Source organism: Nicotiana tabacum, unplaced genomic scaffold, assembly GCF_000715075.1.
Source record: "Nicotiana tabacum cultivar K326 unplaced genomic scaffold, ASM71507v2 Un00001, whole genome shotgun sequence".
Lineage (NCBI taxonomy): Eukaryota > Viridiplantae > Streptophyta > Magnoliopsida > Solanales > Solanaceae > Nicotiana > Nicotiana tabacum.
The window spans coordinates 5,690,974-5,716,039 of record NW_027438239.1 but is presented as its reverse complement, the minus strand read 5'-3'; the positions used below and the strand labels follow the sequence as shown (position 1 = coordinate 5,716,039).

Sequence of the window (25,066 nt, the reverse complement as noted above, 5' to 3'; positions counted from 1 at the left end):
AGGAATGACGAAAGTGTTGGATAATTATTTTAATTTTACATTGTTTATAATGAAAATGCGTAACTTCATTTATCTTTTTCTTTAGTGCTTAGTTATATAATTAATATTAGTACTTATTAGCTATACTTATTTTAGCATGACCTATATAATATTTTTAGATTATGATAATTTTTATTATGGCTTATTAATTAGCAATATTTATTTTATGTAATTTTGTTATTTTATCTTTGTTATTGAATATTTTAGTATAATGCTATGACTTATCTCATATTATTGTGTTAGTTTCTTGGAAAACACATTATATAATTGTATTTTACTATGGCTTAAGAAATATTTGGAGCACAAGTTACATATTTTATGCTATGAAGACTTTATCGGAAAAAACTCGAAAACCCGAAAAAACCCGAAACCCCCCGAAAAATCTAAGAAAAACCGAGATTGAAAAACCCGATTTTGTTGGTTTAGTTTATAAATTTAAAAATCCGACACCATTGTTTGATTTGATAATTGAAAATTACGAACCAACTCGACCTACTTACACCCCTAATTACGTTACTGCAAATAGTACGATTTAATATGTATGAAGCATACTTATCGTCAAGTCGTTGTCGGACAAGATTTTCGAATAGATATCCTTCACGAATTATTCGTACTTCCTCCGTTTCACTCCTTCGTTTGGCATTATTTTATCATCAATTTGTGTTGAAAATAATGACACGTCTATATATATAATCTTAAGAAGAAATTGAATTCATTACTCAAATGGTCACTCAACTATCCAAAATTATCTACTAAAATTATTTTTTTGTCGTTGGTAACAACAAAGTCATTTAATTATGCGTATAACACTCATAGTTAAATAAAAGTTTTAAAATAGATATTCCATGCACGTAATATAAAAACTAACTATTTAAATTAAAGGTATTTTATATTAATACATTATATATTCTTGAGTATTATGCTCAATTATATTATTATTTTGATATTATATATTCTAAAAAACTAATTTTTTTATTATTTATTATACAAATAAAAAAGTTATTCTATAGGTAAGTCCATAATGTAGATTAAAGAGAGAAAAAAATTATAATATTTAAAAAGTTAAAAAAAGAAGAAAATAAAAGTTAATAATTTAAAGGGTAAAATATGTATTTAACAATGAAAAGTTTAAGAAATTTGGTTGAGTGACCTTCTAAGTGTTATAAACATAGTTAAGTAATTTTTCTGTTACAAACGAAAGAAAGATGAATACTAGAAAATTTCGTATAATTGAGTGACCATTTAAGTAATGGACTCGAAGAAATTTTTATAGCAACACAAAGACGATAACATACTTAAAATTATAAGTTTCAATAGTTTTTCATTATTTTAAATATCTTTCGAGTCAAATAATGCAATAAATTGAAATAGAGGGAGTAAGGGAACTAGGAAGTTCTTATTTTCCTGGCCAGCCTTGACAGTCCAAGAAAAAGCATCACAGACCAATTAAGTGTTCCTAAAATTTCCAAAAGATAAAGACAGGTCAAATATATTTGAGGGATTTGACATATATTTTGGATTGGGAAATGATTTCCATGTGGAAAGAAAACTCAGAGGGTAGGTTTATTTTTATAGTACCATGCTAATTATAAAGACATAGACTTCCTAATTCGTCCACTTACTATTATTTTTAGTTCTATATATCTATTTGCTGTGTCAAAATAAAGAGACACACAAAAAGCATGTGTAAGTTTTTTCCCTGTTATAAAGATGAATCTATATATTTAGATAACATTAAGCTAAAAATATATTCTCTCCACACATTGAAGTGAATCAATAAAATGGACGTGGCAATATGTACCAATTCGTATGGATGCTACACATGGCCACCTCCAAAAGACCTCCGTCATCTACTTTTTTAATTTCCTCTTTCAGCCGAGGAAAGCCAAAAGCCAGCTGCCTCTCTACCAAAACTGAACCATCACCTAATCAGTACTCTGCTATTTCATCTTCAGATCAAAATCTCACAAGACGTTCAGGGAATTACCAACCTACGTACTATGTGGGATTTTGAGTATATTCAGTCCATACACAATGATTATGCGGTAAAATAATTTGTTTAGCACATATTCATGTTATTCAATATAATTATCTGCATAATTAATTCGTTGTAATATCATTCAAAAGATTACGTAGCTGATCATCAATTGTAAATGTGTTGCGTAGGGAGAGAAGTATAGGAAGCGTTTTAACGAACTGAAGGAGGAAATGAAGAAGATGATCGATAATGGCCGAGGGATCACAAGAGTTAGAGAAGTTGGAGCTGATTGATAAATTACAAAGGCTTGGAGTTAGTTACCACTTTAAGCATGAAATCATGCAAATTTTGTGCAACATAAACCAGCACACTTCAGCCACAAGAGATTCATTATACGCCAAACCAATTTCCTTCTTCTTTCATGCATCTGAAATTTAGACTCTTGAGAGAACATGGTTTTCATATCTCTCAAGGTAATGTTTTTGCCAAACCAATTTCCTTCTTCTTTCATGCATCTGATATTTGGTCATTTTATTTAATTTCTTCCTTGTGTTTTAGATATACTGTACGATTTCAAGGATGAGCAGGGTAACCTCAAGCAGAATCTCTGTAAAAATACAAAAGAATTATTACAATTATACAAAGCTTCATTCCTCTATGTCGAAACTAAAAGCAATTTTCTAGAGTGTGCAAATAGATTCGAAATGTCACATCTACAGAATTATTATCTCAAGAATAAATATAATAGGAGTAATCAAGACAATCCGACAGTCGCATTAGTGGGCCATGCACTGAACTTCCTTTGTATTGGATGATATTGAGAGTTGAGACAAGTTGGTACCTTAACATTTATGAGAATATTTCAAATGCTAATCCTCTTCTGCTCGAGCTGGCCAAGTTGGACTTCGACATTGTTCAAGCAACACATCAAGAAGATTTGAAAATCCTGTCAAGGTGACTAGATATATATCTTTTAAGTGACTAATCTTTATATATTTATGAGAGTTGTTCTCATTTTGCACCAAGTGACTAATCTTTATATATTTATGAGAGTTGTTCTCATTTTGCTAAGGTATGTCCTCTTCTATGATTCGCACCATATCTTAGTATTATTTTTAATGAATTAAACCTTATTTTCTTGAAAAATAAAAATATTATTTTCAAATTATCTGCAAGGTCAAAACAAGAAAAATAGTTATACAGAAGAAAAACGCAGGTGAGAATGTATGAAATCTAGATGGTGAAACTTATATTAACAACAACAACAATCCAATGTAATCTCACAAGTGGGGTCTGGGGAGGGTAGGATGTACACAACCTTACTCCTACCCTGGAAGGACAGAGAGACTGTTTCCGATAGACCATCGGCTAAGAAAATATGGAAGAAGTACTGATAGCAAATAATAATCATACAAGATATATATTTAGAAAACTAAATCCAAGAATGCAAAAGAGAAGATGACAGGAGTACTGGTAGCAAGTAATAACAATATAAGATATGTCGTGATAATAAACTAAGGGAGTACTGATGGCAAGTAAAAACAATACATGATATGTGGTAATAACAGACCAAGATACTTAAAACTCTCCCTCTTAGGAATGAGTTGCGTATTAAGCGTCACATCCCCGGCCGCTTCCTGGGTAACACCGCTGAACTTGCACTCAAAGTATTTTGTCTTGGTCCTGCTCAACTTGAAACCTTTAGACTCAAGGGTATGCCTCTAGACCTCCAGCCTCTCGTTAATACCACCTCGCGTCTCATCAATCAGAACTATATCGTTTACAAATAACATGAACCAAGGCACCTCCCCTTGAATTATATTAAGTCCATCTGAAATAAAGGGAAGTCCTTTTTTTAATTTCTACAATACATTTTATTACTTATATTTTGATGTTATTTCTCTTTCCAAGGGCTAAGAATATGTTTTAATTATTATTTTCACAAATGCCTCTGGTTAGTGTTTTATCCGTTAATGTGGGATGTTCCGGCACTAATCTAAATTTAGCCGGGCCTAATGCGGATACTAGAAAGTGGATTAAAAAAAAGGTTTAATTTGGAGGAGTTGAGATACTCTCTAATACCTTGAATATTTATCTAAGAATATATGAAATATATTCGATCCAATAATTACTTTGGTAGTTAAAGATTTATTATACTATATAGGTTTAAACCCGATTATTTAAAAATTAATATGCCTGATAATTTCTCTCATACAACATTAGTTTTCATGTAAAGATGGTGGAAGAGCACACGCCTTGCAGAAAAGTTGCCATTTTCAAGGGATAGACTGATGGAGGCTTTGTTTATTGCAGCGGGGATAATATTTGAGCCTCAGCGTTGACAAAAGTCATTGCTTTTGTTGCAGTCATAGATGATATTTATGATGTTTATGGCACACCTGATGAGTTGGAAGTCTTCACTAATGCTATTGAAAGGTAAACTTTAGGGAAACAGTAAATTTGATATATTCATTTGCTCATTGGTTAACTATACTAATTAATTAATTGCTTCGCTATCTAGAACGGTTTAACGAAAGACAGGTGCCTGTCCTTTAATTATGACTTTTACAAAGGAAATTGGAGAAATTGCTCCGTTACTGATTTTCTAATTAAATATAAATTCAGATGGGAGATTGCAAAAGCAATGGAACAACTTCCAGACTATACGAAAGTATGTTATGTTGAGCTCTTCAATACTACCAATGAAATAGCTTATGAGGTTCTGAATGAGCAAGGGATCAACGTTCTACCCTACCTTATAAAATCTGTAAGATTCATTCTACTTAAGAGTTATTCTAATTTCTTCATTCTCCTTCTCGTTTTCTGAACCACTTGCATTTTTTTTAAAATTATGGGTTCATTAGAATTTGATGTTCGTTGAAATTTCACATTTATATTTATGTTTTATGTCAAAAATGATAGATTTAGTTGAACCTATTAAACTCATGCTACATCTTTTATTTGAGACAAGTTATTAATTAGTGGGCAGGTTTGTGCAAATCTTACCTACAAGAAGCAAGGTGGTACTACAATGGATATACGCCAACTCTGAAAGAATACATGGATAATGCATGGATCTCAGTTGCAGTTCCTATGGTTTTAGTCCATGCATTTCCCCTTGTTACCAATCCAGTTCCCAAAGAGGCATTTGAATCCTTAAGCAAATATCCTGGCATAATTCGCTGGTCTGCTATAATTTTTCGTTTCGCCAATAATTTGGGGACATCATCGGTATGATTTTATACCTTTCTCAGATAAAACTTACTTATATTTGACTCCTGAATTGACATTACTTTATGATATATTTCAATGGAGACACTGTGATTGAAGAGGAGATTTCTAATTTATAAACTTTATATTTGAAGAATTAACCTAACTAGCCGTCCATCCAATTATTTATACTAAAAATAGCAGGTAAAGTATAATACAGTATGCATAATTTATGCATTATATATGTATAATTATGTATAATCAATGTATAATTGATATATATGTCTTCAAAAAAAATAAACAATGAATATGGCCGGATATTAGTGTAAAGACCCATTTTAATAATTTTCAAAATCGAGTGTACCTTTAGCAAAAGAGCCCTTATTTGCCTTTTGGGGGGCAAAAGGGAAACAAATCAGAAATAGCCAAATTTATAACTGATAATTGGAAAATAGGCACAGTTTCAAAAGTAATAAAAATTTAGTCACTTTTTCATGTAAAGATAAAATCTGAACAAAAATACTCTTAAAAGTCCGAAAGAATTCCAGCATAATATGCTGGAGTTCAAATTTTTTTACATATCAGATTCCAACATAATGTGCTAGAGTTCCAACATAATATGTTAGAATATGCAGGAGCTCCATAATCCATGATATTATGCTGGAACTTTTTGTGTGCTGGAGTTCCAACATAATATGCTAAAGTTTATACGGAGGAGATCCATAATCCAGCATATTATGCTGAAGCTTTCTGTGTTTCAGTAAAATAGTGGCTAATTTTCAATCACTTTTATGAACACTGCTATTTTTCAATTACCAATCCGAAAATTATCTAACCCGTGATATTTTCAAGGGCAAAAGTATACATATGAATCTCGTACAACGCTGAAATTGTTTGGCCTTCAAAATAAATATAATAAATAGATGACAAATTCTATATGTCTCGATTCATTTAATTTATCTATTTCCTATAATTAATTCAGGAAGAATTGATGAGGGATGACGTTCCCAAGTTAATTCAGTGTTACATGAACGAAAAGGGAGCTTCAGAAGAAGAGGCAAGAGAACACATAAGACTTCGTGTAAAGGAGACATGGAAACTCCTGATAAACACAGCTCAAAGGGAGAACTCATTATTTTCTGAGACATTCATTGGATGTGCAGTAAATATTGCAAGAACGGGTCAAATCATTTACTAGCATGGAGACGGGCATGGAATTAAAAATTTTGAGATTAAAAATCGCATTTCCATATTATTTTTTGAGCCTATCCGAATTTCAATTCCATAAAGTTGTGATGACCTAAAAATGTCATCTTTAAATTTAATAATTAATTATGTGATCTAAGCATTATTTATCATTACTCGAATTGCGTGTGCAGTCCGTAAAAAAAATTTCGGAAAGTTTTCAGGTGAAAAATGGATTAAAATGTGAATTAGATGCTTAAAACACAACTAAGTTGACTTTGGTCAATATTTTATTCAAACGGACTCGGATCAGTATTTTGACAGTTCCGGTAGGTCCGTATCGTGAATTGGGAATTGGGCGTATGCCCGGAATTAAATTCCGAGGTCCCTAGCCCGAGATATGGTATTTAAAGAAAAATTTAAAGTTTAAGTTCAAATAGTGACCGGATGTCGAATTATGTGCAAATGACCCCGGAATAAAATTTTGAGATTCCAACAGCTATGTATGGTGATTTTGGACTTAGGAGCGTGATCGAAATTTTATTTGAAAGTCCGTAGTGAAATTAGGCTTGAAATGCCAAAAGTTGAATTTTTGGAAAGTTTGACCGAGGGGTTGACTTTTTGATCTCGGGGTCAAAATCTAATTCTGAAAGTTTTTATAGCTCCGTTATGTCATTTATGACTTGCGTGCAAAATTTGAGGTCAATCGGACTTGATTTGATAGGTTCCGGTGTTGTTTGTAGAAATTGAAAGCTTCAAAGTTCATTAGGCTTGAATCTATGTGTGATTCGTGATTTTAGCGTTGTTTGATGTGATTTGAGGTTTCAAATAAGTTCGTATGATATTTTAGGACTTGTTGGTGTGTTGGGTTGAGGTCTCGAGGGCCTCGGATGAGTTTCGGATGGTTAACGGATCAAAAATGGGACTTAAACAGCTGCTGCAAATTCTCTTCTACTGTGCAATCGAGCCCCAGAAATCGAGCCGAGGATCGAAGGGAGGCTCGACATCCATGATCGAAGGCCACTAATCGAAGGCTCAGGATCGAGGGTTATGACCAAGGCCAGTGATTGAAGGCTATAAGGATCGAAGCCATGATCGATAGACAGGATCGACGGCTGTGATCGAGCCCCAGGGTCGAGGGCCATGATTGGACTCCCCATGATCGGACTCCCATGATCGAGGTCCAGGATCGGACTCTGATGATCGAGGTCCAGGATCGGACTACACGATCGAGGTCAACCTTGACAGATCCGTAAGTTATAAAAACAGGGGGGTTTCATCTCATTCGCCGTTTTTAATAACTTGGAGCTTGAGCAGAGGCGATATTTGATATATCTTCAAGGAAAAACATTTGGGTAAGTGTTCTTAACTCAATCTTGGTTAGATTACCCGAATCCATCAATGTTTTTAATATTTAATTGGTGATTTAAGTTGGAAAATTTTGAAAACCCTCTTGGATAGATTTGTGGATTTGAGGGTCGAATCGTTATTGGAATTTGGTCATTTTGGTATGGTTAGACTCGTGGTTGAATGGGCGTTCATATTTCGTAACTTTTTCCGGATTTCGAGACATGGGCCCTACGGGCCATTTTTGAGTTAATTTCGGATTTTTATTGAAAAAAATATAGTATTTTCGTATAGAATTAATTCTATAATTTTTATTGACTGTATCGAATTAATTATGACTAGATACGAGTCGATCGGAGTCAGAAAATTGAGGAAAAAGCATAATACTCGAGGTAAGTGACTTCTCTAACCTTGTGTGGGGAAATTTTCCCTAGAATTGATATTAATGTGATTATTGAAATGTGTTGAAAGTCGTGTACACGAGGTGACGAGTATGTACACGGGCTAAATGTGAAAGATTATATTTTTAAATTGTGTAGATCATTGTTGCGCAATTATTAAATTATTTTATCTTGTTATATTCTTCATCATTGATCTGTAATATATATTTTAGATTTGTTTATCTTTTTCCTGCTAATTATTTTACCTGTTTAATTGAAACTTGGTTTCTTTTATACTGTGCATTATTTGAAGTTTGATTTTCTTTAAATTAAATATTATTAATATGAAGTATTTGACATTTTTAAATTTGATATTGAAGCAACGTATTAAAAATTTAAAATATTATTTTCCTGAATTATTTATTCTTGAATATTTTCGTAAGATTTTTTTTTTTTTGGATTATTCTGGCATGAGCTGTGAGCTCTATATTATTGAAAAATATTGTTGTTGATTTGTTTTGTGGAAAATTGAAATATTGGGCACGTGAGGTACAAATTGTGATATATTGTGATATTGATATGCATGCGGTGGTATAAGGTTTGGTTGTTGAAACGCATGCGGTGAGATAATGGTGGCTTGATACGCGTGGCTAGTAGAGGTGACTACTAGAAGTCATGCGGTGTGATAAGGGTGGCTAAAATGCAGAATGCTATTTCGGGAAAAAAATGCTTTCTTTAAATAAATTGCGAAGGCTCCCACGGTGGTATAAGAAAATGAGATATTGTGAAATTATTTATAATTTGGGACTACGAGGCGGTACCTCGGTAGTGTCCTTGTTGATATTGATTTATGGCCATAGTTGCTTTCGATTAATTATTGTGATTATCATAAAGTTGAAGAAAAATCTGTTTTGATTCCACGAGATATTATTTGTAATTATTTGGTGTCATTAAATGTGACATACTATTTGATTCATTTCCAATGTCATTTTATTTTACTATATTGATAAACATTTTACCATGCCATTATTATATTCCAGTAGGGCCTCACCTGACCTCGTAACTACTCTACCGAGGTTAGGCTTGGCACTTACTGGGTACCGCTGTGGTGTACTCATACTATACTTCTGCACATCTTTTTGTGCAGATCCAGGTATATTTTACCAGCCTAGACGTCAGTGAGTTACCTGCGCACAGAGACTTCAAGGTATATCTGCCAGCGTCCGCAGACTCCGGAGTCCCCTTCTATCATTTTATGTTGCTTCCTTATATTTTATTTAGACCTTGACTTATAGAGACATTGAGAATAAATTCTTAGAAACTTGTGATTTATTTCTACTGGGTTTTGGGAGTTGAAATTGTTTGAATTGTAGTTTATCTATTTCAGATATTATTATTATTCCGCATTGATAGGCTTACCTAGTCTTAGAGACTAGGTGCCATCACGACATCCTACGGAGGGAATTTGGGGTCGTGACAAGTTGGTATCAGAGCACTAGGTTCATTGGTGTTATGAGTCACAAGCAGGTTTAGTAGAGTCTTGCGGATCGGTACGGAGACGTATGTACCTATCTTTGAGAGGCTATGGAACTGTTAGGAAATATTCACTTCTTTGATTCCTTATCGTGCGTATTTGTTGACTTCAAAATTTTAAACAATTGTCTTTCTATTCTCTCACAGATGGTGAGGACACGCACGACTGGATCTGATGATCGAACACCCGCGCCCCCTATTAGAGCCGCAAGAGGTCGGGACAGAGGCCAAGGAAGACCACGTGGTGCAGCCAGAGCACCTGCACGAACTGCTGCACTAGAGCCACCAGTAGCTCCAGTTAGAGAGCAGGCACCTGAGACGCCTGTTACTACTCCTACACTTCAGGAGACTCTTGCCTAGTTTTTGAGCATGTTTGGCATTTTAGCTTAGGCAGGATTAATTCCACTTGCTCCTGTCACATCTCAGGCGGGGGGAGGAGCGCAGACTCCCGCCGCCCGTACTCCAAAGCCACGTGCCCAAGTTGACTATGCCCCAGAGGTTATACCAGTGCAACCAGTTATCCCAGTTCGGCTTGATATTAGGACAGCAGTTTCAGAGGGGGAGCAGCTCAGGCTCGAGAGGTATAAGAAGTACCACCCTCCCACTTTCAGCGGTTTAGCTTGAGAGGATGCTCAGGGTTATCTGGAGGAATGTCACTGTATCCTTCGTACTATGGGTATTGTGGATTCCAGTGGGGTTTCTTTCACTGCATTCCAGTTTAGAGGAGCAGCTTACCAGTGGTGGCGGGCATATGAGTTGGATAATCCCGCTAAGGCATCTTCACTTACTTGGACTCAATTTTAGGATATGTTCTTAAAGGAGTATGTTCCTCAGAGTCTTAGGGATGCATGGCACGCAGAGTTTGAGCAGTTGCGCCAGGGTTCTATGATTGTGTCACAGTATGCGGTCCGATTCGATGATTTGTCTATGCATGCACCAGCCTTAGTTGCTACTGTTCGAGAGCGGGTTCGCAGATTTATTGAGGGTCTTCACCCTAGTATCAGATACAGTATGGCCCGAGAGATAGAGATGGACATCACATACCAACAGGTGGTGTCAATTTCTAGAAGATTGGAAGGTATACGGACTCGGGAGAGGGAAGCGAAGAGACCCCGAGATTCTGGAACATATAATAATTCTCGTGCCCCAGTTGGAGCCCGTCATGGTAGAGGTTATGTGAGCTATCCTATTCATTCAACACTTCCATCTTCCAGTGGTATTTCGACTACTCCTAGACCACAGGTTCCATATTATGCACCACCAGTGTCTGCTGTACCTCCTATACGGGGTACTTTCAACGGACAGTCAAGTCGATCAGGCCCGAGCTAGTCTCAACAGCCACGTCCTCTGAGGGCTTGTTTTGAGTGTGGTGACACTCGTCATATCATGAGGGATTGCCCCATAATTAGGAGGGGTGCACCTCCACAGATATCTCAGGCCCCACCTATTCCACAGGGTCCTCAGGCTTCTCAGGCCATGATTACTACACCAGTTGCCACTCCACCTGCACAACCAGCTAGAGGTGGAGGTCAGGCAGGTAGAGGTCGCCCTAGAGGGGGAGGCCAGGCCAGATATTATGCCCTTTCTGCTAGGATAGATGTCGTTGCATCCGATTCTATTATCACAGGTATTATTCCGGTCTGTCATAGAGATGCATCAGTTTTATTTGATCCAGGCTCCACTTATTCTTATGTGTCATCTTATTTTGCCCCGTATTTGTGCGTATCACATGATTACTTGAGTTCTTCTGTTTATGTATCTACACCCGTGGGTGAATCCATTATTGTGGACCGTGTGTATCGGTCGTGTTTAATAGTTATCAGTGGTTTTGAGACCAGAGCTGATTTATTATTGCTCAGTATGGTGGACTATGATATTATTTTGGGCATGGACTGGTTGTTGCCCTATCACGCTATTCTTGATTATTACGCCAAGACGGTGACATTAGCTATACCGGGTCTACCACAGCTAGAGTGGAGAGGTACCTCGGATCATGTTCCTAGCAGGGTTGTTTCATTTCTTAAAGCTCAACGAATGGTTGAGAAGGGATGTGATGCGTATCTGGCCTATGTGAGAGATGTTAGTATTGATACTCCTACTGTAGAGTTAGTTCCTGCAGTAAGGGATTTTCCTGATGTATTTCTAGTAGATCTTCCGGGTATGCCACCCGACAGGGATATTGATTTTGGTATTGATCTATTACCGGGTACTCAGTCCATTTCTATTTCACCATACCGTATGGCCCCAGCAGAGTTGAAATAATTAAAAGAATAGTTACAGGAATTGCTTGATAAGGGTTTCATTCGGCCTAGTGTATCGCTGTGGGGTGTTCCTATCTTATTTGTAAAGAAGAAGGATGGTTCTATGCGGATGTGTATTAATTATCGCCAGTTGAACAAGGTTACAGTGAAGAACAGGTATCCATTGCCACATATTGATGACTTATTTGATCAGCTTCAGGGTGCCAAGGTATTCTCTAAAATTGACTTACGTTCAGGCTATCATCAGTTGAAGATTCGGGAGCCAGATATTCCGAAGACTGCTTTCAGGACTCGGTACGGTCATTACGAGTTCCTTGTGATGTCTTTTGGGCTGACCAATGCCCCAACAACATTTATGCACTTAATGAATAGTGTATTTCAAACCTATCTTGATTCCTTCGTCATTGTATTTATTGACGACATTCTGGTGTATTCCCAGAGTCGGGAAGATCATGAACAACACCTGAGGACTGTGCTTCAGATTTTGAAAGAAAGGAAGTTATATGCAAAATTTTCAAAGTGTGAATTCTAGCTTGATTCAGTGAGATTTTTGGGTCATATAGTTTCGTGCGAGGGGATAAAGGTAGATCCAAAGAAGATCGAAGCAGTGCAGAATTGGTCCAGACTCCCAGTTACGGAAATCCAGAGTTTCCTTGGTTTGGCTGGGTATTATCGCCGATTTGTAAAGGGTTTCTCTTCTATTGCTACATCTATGACCAAATTGACCTAGAAGGGTGCTCCGTTCAGGTGGACCGAGGAATGTGGGGAGAGCTTCCAAAAGCTCAAGAAAGCTTTGACTACAGCCCCAATATTGGTAATACCTACAGGTACATGATCTTATACTGTGTATTGTGACGCATCGCGTATTGGTCTCGGCGCAGTGTTAATGCAAGACGGTAGGGTGATTGCCTACGTGTCCAGACAGTTAAAGGTGCATGAGAAGAATTATCCTGTACATGACCTGGAGTTAGCAGCTATTGTTCATGCCTTAAAAATTTGGCGGCATTATTTGTACGGTGTCCATTGTGAGATCTACACCGATCACCGGAGTCTACAGCATCTGTTTAAACAGAAGGATCTTAACTTGCGGCAGCGGAGGTGGTTGGAGTTGCTTAAGGATTATGATATCACCATTCTCTATCATCCTGGGAAGGCCAATGTGGTGGCATATGCCTTGAGTCATAAGGCAGAGAGTTTAGGCAGCTTAGCATATTTACCGGTAGTAGAGAGGCCTTTGGCCTTGGATGTTCAGGCCTTGGCCAACCAGTTTGTTAGATTGGATGTTTCCAAGCCGAGTCGAGTTTTGGCTTGTGTGGTTTCTCAGTCTTCTCTTTATGATTGTATCAGGGAACGCCAATATGATGACCCCCATCTGCTTGTCCTTAAGGATACAATTCAGTACGGTGATGCCAAGGAAGTCACTATTGGAGATGACGACGTATTACGGATGCGGGGCAGGCTATGTGTGCCTAATGTGGATGACTTGTGTGAGTTGATTCTCCAGGAGGCTCACAGTTCACGGTACTCTATTCATCCGGGTGCTGCAAAGATGTATCGGGACTTGAGACAACACTATTGGTGGAGACGGATGAAGAAAGACATAGTGGGGTATGTATCTCAGTGTCTAAATTGTCAACAGGTGAAATATGAGCATCAGCGACTGGGTGGATTACTTCAGAAGTTAGATATTCCAGAATGGAAATGGGAGCGGATCACTATGGATTTCGTTGTTGGGCTCCCACGGACTCAACGGAAGTTTGATGCAGTTTGGGTGATTGTGGATAGGCGGACCAAATCAGCTCATTTCATTCCTGTGATTACTACTTACTCTTCAGAACAGCTGGTTCAGGTATATATTCACGAGATTGTCAGACTTCATGGTGTACCGGTATCTATCATCTCTGACCGGGGTACACAGTTTACCTCACAATTTTGGAGGGCAGTACAACGTGAGTTGGGTACTCGGGTAGAGTTGAGTACAGCATTTCACCCTCAGATGGACGGGCAGTCCGAACGCACTATTCAGATACTGGAGGATATGCTTCAGGCGTGTGTGATAGATTTTGGGGGTGCTTGGGATCAGTTCTTACCACTTGCGGATTTTGCTTACAACAACAGTTACCAGTCAAGCATTCAGATGGCTCCGTATGAGACCTTGTATGGTAGGCAGTGCTGGTCTCCAGTGGGTTGGTTTGAACTGGGCGAGGCTAGACTATTGGGTACAGACTTGGTTCAGGATGCCCTGGAAAAGGTTAAGATGATTTAGGATCGACTTCGTATAGCCCAATCTAGACAGAAGAGTTATGCGGATCGGAAGGTTCGCGATGTTGCATTCATGGTTGGTGAGCGAGTATTGCTCCGGGTTTAGCCTATGAAGGGTTTGATGAGGTTCGGGAAGAGGGGCAAGTTGAGCGCTAGGTATATTGGGCCTTTTGAGATTCTTGAGAGAGTTGGAGGGGTGGCTTACAGACTTGCATTACCACCTAGTCTTTTTGCGGTTCATCCGGTATTCCATATTTTTATGCTTCGAAAATATCGCGGCGATCTGTCTCATGTGTTAGACTTCAGTTCGGTTCAGTTGGACAAGGATCTATCTTATGTTGAGGAACCAGTGGCTATTTTAGATAGGCAGATTCGAAAGCTGAGGTCAAAGAACATTGCTTCCGTGAAGGTTCAGTGGAGGGGTCATCCGGTCGAGGAGGCGACTTGGGAGGCCGAGCATGATATACACAGTTGTTATCCACACTGATTCACCAGCTCAGGTACTTTTTCTAACTCCGTTCGAGGACGAACGTTTATTTTAGAGGTAGAGAATGTGATGACCCAAAAATGTCATCTTAAAATTTATTGATTAATTATGTGATCTAATCACTATTTACCATTACTCGACTTGCATGTGCAGTCCGTAAAAAATTTTCCGAAAAGTTTTCAGGTGAAAAATGGATTAAAATATGAATTAGATGCTTAAAACACAACTGAGTTGACTTTGGTCAATATTTTGTTCAAACGGACTCGGATCAGTATTTTGACAGTTCCGGTAGGTCCGTATCGTGAATTGGGAGTTGGGCGTATGCCCGGAATCAAATTCCGAGGTCCCTAGACCGAGATATAGAATTTTAACGAAAAATTTAAAGTTTAAGTTCAAATAGTGACCGGATGTCGAATTATGTGCAAATGACCCCAGAATAGAATTTTGATGATTCCAACAGCTCTGTATGGTGATTTTGGACTTAGGAGCGTGATCGGAATTTTATTTGGAAGTCCGTAGTGGAATTAGGCTTGAAATGCCGGAAGTTAAATTTTAGGGAAGTTTGACCGAGGGGTTGACTTTTTGATATCGGGGTCGAAATCTGATTCTGAAAGTTTTCATAGCTCCGTTATGTCATTTATGACTTGCGTGCAAAATTTGAGGTCAATCGGACTTGATTTGATAGGTTCCGGTGTTGTTTGTAGAAATTGAAAGCTTCAAAGTTCATTAGGCTTGAATCTATGTGTGATCCGTGATTTTAGCGTTGTTTGATGTGATTTGAGGTTTCAAATAAGTTCGTATGATGTTTTAGGACTTGTTGGTGTGTTGGGTTGAGGTCCCGAGGGCCTCGAGTGAGTTTCGGATGGTTAACGGATCAAAAATGGGACTTAAACAGCTGCTGCAAAAGCTGCTGCAAATTCTCTTCTACTGTGCAATCGAGCCCCAGAAATCGAGCCGAGGATCGAAGGCAGGCTCGACATCCATGATCGAAGGCCACTGATCGAAGGCCCAGGATCGAGGGTTATGACCAAAGTCAGTGATCGAAGGCCATAAGGATCGAAGCCAGGATCGACGGCTGTGATCGAGCCCCAGGGTCGAGGGCCATGATCGGACTCCCCATGATCGGACTCCCATGATCGAGGTCCAGGATCGGACTCTGATGATCGAGGTCCAGGATCGGACTACACGATCGAGGTCAACCTTGGCAGATCCGTAAGTTATAAAAACAGGGGGGTTTCGTCCCATTCGCCATTTTTAACAACTTGGAGCTTGAGCAGAGGCGATATTTGATATATCTTCAAGGAAAAATATTGGGGTAAGTATTGTTAACTCAATCTTGGTTAGATTACCCGAATCCATCAATGTTTTTAATATTTAATTGGTGATTTAAGTTGGAAAAATTTGAAAACCCTCTTGGATAGATTTGTGGATTTGAGGGTCGAATCGTTATTGGAATTTAGTCATTTTGGTATGGTTAGACTCGTGGTTGAATGGGCGTTCATATTTCGTAACTTTTTTCGGATTTCAAGACATGGGCCCCACGGGCATTTTTGAGTTAATTTTGGATTTTTATTGAAAACAAAAATATAGTATTTTCGTATAGAATTAATTCTATAATTTTTGTTGACTGTATCGAATTAATTATGACTAGATACGAGTCGATCGGAATCGAAAAATCGAGAAAAAAATATAATACTTGATTAAATTTGAGCAAGTCGAGGTAAGTGACTTGTCTAACCTTGTGTGGGACAATTTCCCCTAGAATTGTTATTAATGTGATTATTGAAATGTGTTGAAAGTTGTGTACACGAGGTGACGAGTGTGTACACGGGCTAAATGTGAAATATTATATTTTTAAATTGTGTAGATCATTGTTGCGCAGTTATTAAATTATTTTATATTGTTATATTCTTCATCATTGATCTGTAATATATATTTTAGATTTGTTTACCTTTTTTCTGCTAATTATTTTACCTGTTTAATTGAAACTTGGTGTCTTTTATACTGTGCATTATTTGAAGGTTGATTTTCTTTAAATTAAATATTATTAATATGAAATATTTGATATTTTTAAATTTAATATTGAAGTAACGTATTAAAAATTTGAAATATTATTTTTCTGAATTATTTATTCTTGAATATTTTAGTAAGATTTTTTTTTTGGATTATTATGGCATGAGTCGTGAGCTCTTTATTATTGAAAAATATTGTTGTTGATTTTTTTGTGGAAAATATAAATATTGGGCACATATATTGTGATATTGATACGTATGTGGTGGTATAAGGTATGGGTGTTGCAACGCATGCGGTGAGATAAGGGTGGCTTGATACGCGTGGCTAGTAGGGGTGACTACTAGAAGTCATGCGGTGTGATAAGGGTGGCTAAAACGCAGGATGCTATTTGGGAAAAAAATGCTTTCTTTAAATAAATTGCGAAGGCTCCCGCGGTAGTATAAGGAAATGAGATATTGTGAAATTATTTATAATTTGGGACTACGAGGCAGTACCTCGGTAGTGCCCTTGTTGATATTGATTTATGGCCATAGTTGCTTTCGATTAATTGTTGTGATTTTCATAAAGTTGAAGAAAAATCTGTTTTGATTCCACAAGATATTATTTGCAATTATTTGGTGTCATTAAATGTGACATACTATTTGATTCATTTCCAATGTCATTTTATTTTACTATATTGATAAATATTTTACCATGCCATTATTATATTCCAGTAGGGCCTCACCTGACCTCGTCACTACTCTATCGAGGTTAGGCTTGGCACTTACTGGGTACCGATGTGGTGTACTCATACTACACTTCTGCACATCTTTTTGTGCAGATCCAGGTACATTTTACGCATTGATAGGCTTACTTAGTCTTAGAGAATAGATGTCATCACGATATCCTACGGAGGGAATTTGGGATCGTGACAGAAGTCCTATCCTAATTTTGGTTTTTATATCTTTAAACAAATAGCCAGTTATATTCATTGTTTACTTTTTTTTTTATATGCATTTCTTATCAAGAAAGATCACTGTGAAAAAGAAGGACAAAAAACAGTACGTATCTAAACTATTATGAATGGAAGGGCCAAAACAGCTGTATTTTGGGTAGCTGGATGGCATTGACAAGTGTGTCTATGTTATGAGAAATGTGACTGCAAATAAAGCGCAGCTTAAAGAAATTAAGACGTGATTTATGTTATGAGAAACGAAGACATGATTTAACATGATTTGATACGTAACACGTTCACTATAGAGAAAATCAGTAAGAAATATTGAAAGGAGTAACAAGCCCATTAATTCTTAACCTCAGTTTAATTCTTGATGAGACTGTTTCTATATGTCTCGCCTCTTAAGTCTCTTCATCAGAAGCAAATTCTATTTCAGTCATTAGGATCTAAGGGCCCTTGAGTACTTTAATTGAGCCAGCTTTGTATCCACAAAATAGATTCAAGAATTCTCTAATTTTCCCTAGCTAGGCTAGCCGCTAGCTATTTGAGTACTTGAAAACGAAATGCAAAAGAAATTATAACAAATTTTGGAAAATTTCCCAGAGGAACGTGATATGATGAACTAGTCCAATTTGATTTCGCCCTTTACGCATATCGAGACTGACTAATCTAGACTCATGTCGGAAAGTCTCACATTGGGGGTTAAATGATCCTTAACAAATGCACTCGATATACGTAGGGCTAGAACTTGAGAGGAGGAAAAGTACTTACCACTCTAACACAAACCTAAAATCCTAAATCCGTCACTATCGAATGTACATTTATTCCTTTTTTGAATTTTTTTGCCAAATTTATATGGCTCTCGGTGAGTTTTATATCTTTTATGTATGTGACTCACGAAAAATAAGACGTGCTATGTGTCTACTATATTGAATTAAGATTTAAGGTCATGCATATATATACAAGATCATGAACTTAGAGAAATAGATATACTATATGTATATATACATATCTTCACAGTTGGAAATTGGGTCCAACCATCTAGGAAACCTCTGGACAATCAAAACTTTTAATTGATCAATCAATGGAGGACAAATAATAATTTCACCAACTAAGAGCTTGTTTGGCCAAGTTTTTGGGAGATCAAAAATATACTTTTTGAAAATTTAAGGTGTTTGGCCAAAAATGAAAATGAATTTTTGAGCAGTAGCAAAAGCAATTTTTCTGCTTTTTTGGGGAGAAACTACAAATTCTAGCTTCTTCCAAAAAGTAGAAGCAGAAGCAAAAAAAATAATTTATTCAAGACAAAAATAACCTTACAGTAAATTTATATTTTAATTTTTCTGCTTTTGGGGAGAAGCTACAAATTTTAGCTTATTCCAAAGAGTAGAAGCAGAAGCAAAAAAATAATTTATTCAAGACAAATATAACCTTACAATACTTTCCAAATTATCCCTCATTAATTAATCATTTTTCTTTTTCTTTTTCTTTTTCTTTTTCTTTTTCTTTTTCTTTTATTTCTACTATACATTTCTTCACTTTTTTATTTTAATCATAGTTTTATTCTATATTTTAAATTATATTTAATGATGTATTTTGACACATTTAAATTATCATGTAAACAATAAGTAATACCAAACACTCAATGTTATTGCTTTGGAATAATTATATTTTATATTGATTGAAAATTTTAATTTATATTTTTACTTAATGTTTTACATTTTAATTGAATTCTTTTATAATAAATATTTAAATTTATTTTTATTTTCTGAATGATACTAATGGCAAATTAAGCTTCTACTGTCTCTTTTCATAATTTGATACTTAAAAGTATTTTTTTTTAAATTGGCCAAACACAATGAACTTATTATCACGGCCCAAAACCCCAACCTGTCGTGATGGCGCCTATCTCAATACTAGGCAAGCCGATAATCTCGATAAACCATAATTTCTCTTAAGTTTAAAAATATAATAATTTAATACAATACAAAATCCCATAAATACTGACATGAACACTCCCCAAAACCTGGTGTCACTGAGTATATGAGCATCTAATATGAATACAAGTCTGAAAAATACGGTCTATAATAATCAGAGACCAAATACAGTAAACAAGGAGATAGAGAAGGAGAGACAAGGTCTGCAAAACATGGCAGCTACCTCAAAATCTCCTGAAAATTAGCTATACGGAAGAATCAACGCCCGCTATGTCCGGGAATACCTGGATCTGCACACGAAGTGCAGGGTGTAGTATGAGTACAACCACCTCAGTAAGTAACAATAATAAATAAAGAACTGAAGATAGTAACGAGCTACACAGTTATGGTTCATTTCTAGTAATTCCAGCAAAGAATAGACCTGCTATCAAATCTGGCAGTTTAATGTCAAATCAATTTTTATACAGTTCCTGTTCATGTAATCCGTATATAAAAATCTTTCAGGGATTTCACAACAATTACAGATAATAACTAAGTGCAACAACAAATGAAAATCAAGTACAACCTCTCACGACAACAATCACTCACTGGGCTCCCAGCCTTCATCACTCACTCTCAATGGGTACTCGCGCTCACTGGGGGTGTACAGACTCAGGAGGGGCTCCTACAACCCAAGCGCTATAATCTGCATGGACAACTCACGTGCCATAATATAATATAAGGATCCGCACGGCCAACTCACGTGCTGCACGACCAACTCACGTGCTGTACGACCAACTCACGTGCTATAGTATAATATAAGGATCCGCACGTCCAACTGACGTGTTGCACAACTAACTCACGTGCTATAGTATAATATAAGGATCTGCACGGCCAACTCTTGTGCTGCACGGACAACTCACGTGCTATGGTATCAATATCTTACAATCAGGTCCTCGGCCTCACTCAGTCATAAATCTCTCCAGTCTCTTGGGCTCAAGTAAAAACTGAGACTGAGTGCATATAGCATTTAGCAGGCAATTCAACAAGTACGCAACCTTTGTGGGTTCCAACAGTACTATCACATAGCCTAAGCATGATTTGTAACATGATTTACAGTCAAATTTTTATCAACACATAGAAAGCATATAACTAACAACAAATTATTCAACTTTACAGTTTTCGGGGACGGACCAAGTCACAATCCCTTCGGTGCACGCCCACACGCCCGTTACCTAGCATGTGTGTCACCTCCAAAATAATCACATGATACCAAAATCCGGGGTTTCATACCCTCAGGACCAGATTTAAAACTGTTACTTACCTCAGAGCATGAAATTCTTTACTCTGCTATGCCTTTGCCTCGCAAATCAGCCTCCGAATGTCTCGAATCTAGTCACAAATAATTTGTTTCAATCAATAAAATTTATTGGAATTAACTACATAAGAAAATATTAATTTTTCATAAAAATCCGAATTTTAGCTCAAAACTTGCCAGTGGGGCCTACATCTCGGAACTCGACAAAAGTTATAAAATTCGAAAGCCCATTCAACCACGAGTCTAACCATACCAATTTTATCAAAATCCGACCCCAACTCGACCCTCAAATCTTCAATTTAAACTAAGAGGGTTTTCAAACTTTTCCAACTTAATTCACCAATTAAAGGATACAAACAACCATGGATTTGGATAATTTAACTAATATCGAGTTAAGAATACTTACCGTGTTATTTTTCTTGAAAAACTCCCGAAAATCGCCTCTTCCCGAGCTCAAATCCGTTAAAAACAAAGTCCCATTTTCAGAACTTAAACTCTCTATCTAGACCTCTCTTCTTCGCGAACGTGACAGGTCCCTCGCATTCGCGAAGCACAAAATGTGCTTTCCAACATTTGCTCTTCGCAAACGCGAGACACTTCTTGCGAACGCGATGCTTTACGGAGCCCTTCTTCGCGAACGCGAAAACAAACACCCATGCCCACTATTTTTCCCTTCGCGAACGCGATACCCCAAACGCGAACGCGATGAACAACCCAGCTCCTCTTCGCGAACGCGAGACCCCCCTCGCGAACTCTAAGAGTAAATCCTGTCTGCCTGAAATTCCTCTTCGCGAACGCGATGGCCCACTCGCGAACTCGAAAGAGAAAATCCGAAAAATGCAGCAACAAATATCAACAATCTTACCAAGGCCACAAATGATCCGTTAACCATCTAAAACTGACCCGAGCCCCTCAGGACCTCAACCAAATATACCAACAAGTCCTAAAACATCATACGAACTCAGTCGAACCCTCAAATCACCTAAAATAACACTAAAACCATGAATTACGTCCTGATTCAAGAATAATGAACTTTGAAATTTCTAATTTCTACAAACGACTACGGAACCTATCAAATCATGTCCGATTGACCTCAAATTTTGCATACAAGTCATAAATAACATAACAGAGGTATTTCAATTTTCATAATCGGATTTCGACCCCGATATCAAAAAGTCAACCCCCCGGTCAAACTTCCCAAAAATTAAACTTTCGGCATTTCAAGCCTAATTCCTCTACGGACCTCCAAATAATATTTCGGACACGCTCCTAAGTCCAAAATCACCATACAGAGCTATTGAAATCATAAAAATTCAAATCCGAGGTCGTTTACACATAGGTCCATATCCGGTCTACTTTTCTAACTTAATTTTTCAATTATGAGACTAAGTGTCTCATTTCACTCAGAATCCCTGCCGGACCCGAACCAACTAACCCGCAAGTCATCAAACAACTATAGAGCATAAATTGAGCAGTAAATGGGGGGAACGGGGTTATAATACTCAAAATGACCGTCGGATTGTTACACTTATAAAAAGCAATACTCAAACGAATAAGCCAAACACAAACTGCTATGCAAAATTTCTTTTTCAATGTTTTCCTCTTTCAACGGCAAAAAGCCATCACTTTCAATCAAAAGCCGGCATCTATAAACTAGAGGCATATTTAGGATTTGAATATTATGAGTTCGAATTTAAGATTCTCTTATAATACATTTATATTTATCTAGTGTATTTTCAACACATATACAAAATTTATGTAGAAAACTTCTAGATTTGGGGTGTGTTTGGTACGAAAGAAAATATTTTTCGGAAAATATTATCCAATTTTTCCATGTTTGGTTGGTTTAAATGTTTTGGAAAATATTTTCCCCATGAACTCATTTTCCTCCAATTGGAGGAAAATGTTTTCCTATCAAAAGAAGGGAAAATATTTTTCTAAACTCTTTTTCAACCTTCTCCACTCTATTCCGCATCCCCACCAAACCCCACCCACCCCACCCCCAAACCAACACCCCTACCCACCCCTAACCCTCTACCCCCCACCACACCCACCCACCTCTTTCATTTCAACAAAACGATACTCTTTTTAATGATGTAAAATTAGTATTTTCTTTCATTTCAACAAAATGGGTACTTTCTTTACATGATGTAGAAAAAATATTTTCTTTCATTTAAACAAAATAAGTACTTTCTTTTCATGATGTAAAAAAATTAGTTTCATTTATTTCAACAAACTAAGTATTTTTTTTTCCTGTAATAGAAAAAGTATTTGTTTTCAACAAAATAAATATTTTCTTTCAAGATGTATAACAAATATTTTCTTTTATTTCAACAAAACAAGTACTTCTTTTCATGATGTAGAAAAGATAGTCTCTTTCATTCAACAAACTATGTATTTTCTTTTTCTGAAATAGAAGAATTTATTTTCCAACAAAATAAGTACTTTCCTTCAAGATGTAGAAAAAATATTTTCTTTCATTTCAACAAAACGAGTACTTTCTTTTCATGATGTAGAAAAAGTATTTATTTTTCATTTCAACAAGCTAAGTATTTTCTTCCTGAAATAGAAACAATATTTTTTCCCAACAAATTAAGTTCTTTCTTTTCGTGATTTAGAAAAAATATTTTCAATCATTTAAAAAATAGTACTTTCTTTTTATGATGTAGAAAAGTATTTTATTTCATTTTAAAAATCTAAATATTTTCTTTTAGTTTTCATGACGTAGAAAAAGTATTTTTTTTTCATTCAACAAAATGAGTACTTTCTTTTCATGTTGTAGAAATGATACTTTTTCAACAAAATAAAGTATTTTCTTTTTAGTTATCAAACTCAAATTTCAACGTTGTTCTTGTGCGAAAAAGTAAAGTACCACATTAGTTCTGTTTGGTTTGTGTGAATTTTAAAAAGAATAATTAAATTATTAAAGAAAATAGAGCCGGGGGGGGGGGGGGGGGTAAAGGAAACATGGGAATTTTGGGAAAGGAGGGTTGAGGAGTGTAACATAAAAATTTATTTTCCTAAAAATATTTAATACTCTCTAATCAAACACTAGAAACTATTTTCCCGAAAAAGTTTTTCACTCACCAACCAAACAAGGGAAAACAAGTGATAAAATCACTCATTTTCCATGAAAAATATTTTCTACCAAACACACCCTTGATGAACCCATAAGTTCTAGATTGTATCCCCATTGGCTGGCCGGTGGAAAAAAAAAAGAACCCTCGGGTTCACTCTACTATTTCCAGAAAGCTTTCATATATTTTTATGGCGATAGTGCAAATCAATTTTAATGTACCACAATTACTTCACGAAGTATTTATTATCTCTTATCAACATATGTATCGAGAAACTCTATTCATTAATGCTACTATGTGTGATTTTGGTTTTATTCCGTCCATAAAAAAAATGAATATATGGTAAATATTTTTTGCAGGCAATCTTTTATAATTGTTTCTGCAATTCAAAGATCTGAAGTTGAGAACAATATAGTTAGTGTTTGGATATAGATTTAGTTCAAACTTTTAAAAAAAGAGTTTTTGAAAGTGGATCGAATTTGTGTGTGGGGCATGCATTTTACTTGAAAAAATATTGAAGACATGCACTTTTATCTAAATCATATTTTCACTAATTATTTTAAACTATTTACCCTCATTATAATTTAAGAAATTTCTATTTTTGTTAGTGGAGTAAAGGAATCCTTCAACAATATGTTTGAGCCCCTTGGAAGTCAAGTCGTTTCTCACATATATTTTAAAGGTAGGTACTCTTACCAATTGTATCTCCATATAATTTTCTTAAGTAACTCTATGCCAAATAGTCCCCTGGTAGTCATGTCAAATAGTCCCCTGCTAGTCAGGTCGATCATATTGGAATAGTTGAGTTCGACCATCATCATAACAAAGAACTTATTAAATTTTATACTCCCCGGGTAGTCCAGGCGACTAGTGTAAAATTGAATAATTCTTTCAATCCATGCATCTAATGCAACAAATAATTTTAACATATTCTCGAACTATAAGTCTCCTAGTAGTCAGGCCGCTCCTTATAAATAAGAAATAGATAAAATTATTTATTTTGATGGATAGCTTTACAATAAAATATCTTATATTTTATTATTTAAGAACTCAAATTTTAGTATGAGGGAATTGTTATTAAAACAACTTTTAATAACATGATGATCAAATCTTTTATAGCACATGA

At 36.3% G+C, this 25,066-nt stretch overlaps 1 pseudogene; it reads left to right on the top strand.

The window, feature by feature from the left end:
* The first annotated feature begins 1,697 nt into the window (after positions 1 to 1,697).
* LOC142178828 ((-)-camphene/tricyclene synthase, chloroplastic-like) lies at positions 1,698 to 6,482 on the top strand (annotated as a pseudogene).
* The last annotated feature ends 18,584 nt before the right edge of the window (positions 6,483 to 25,066 follow it).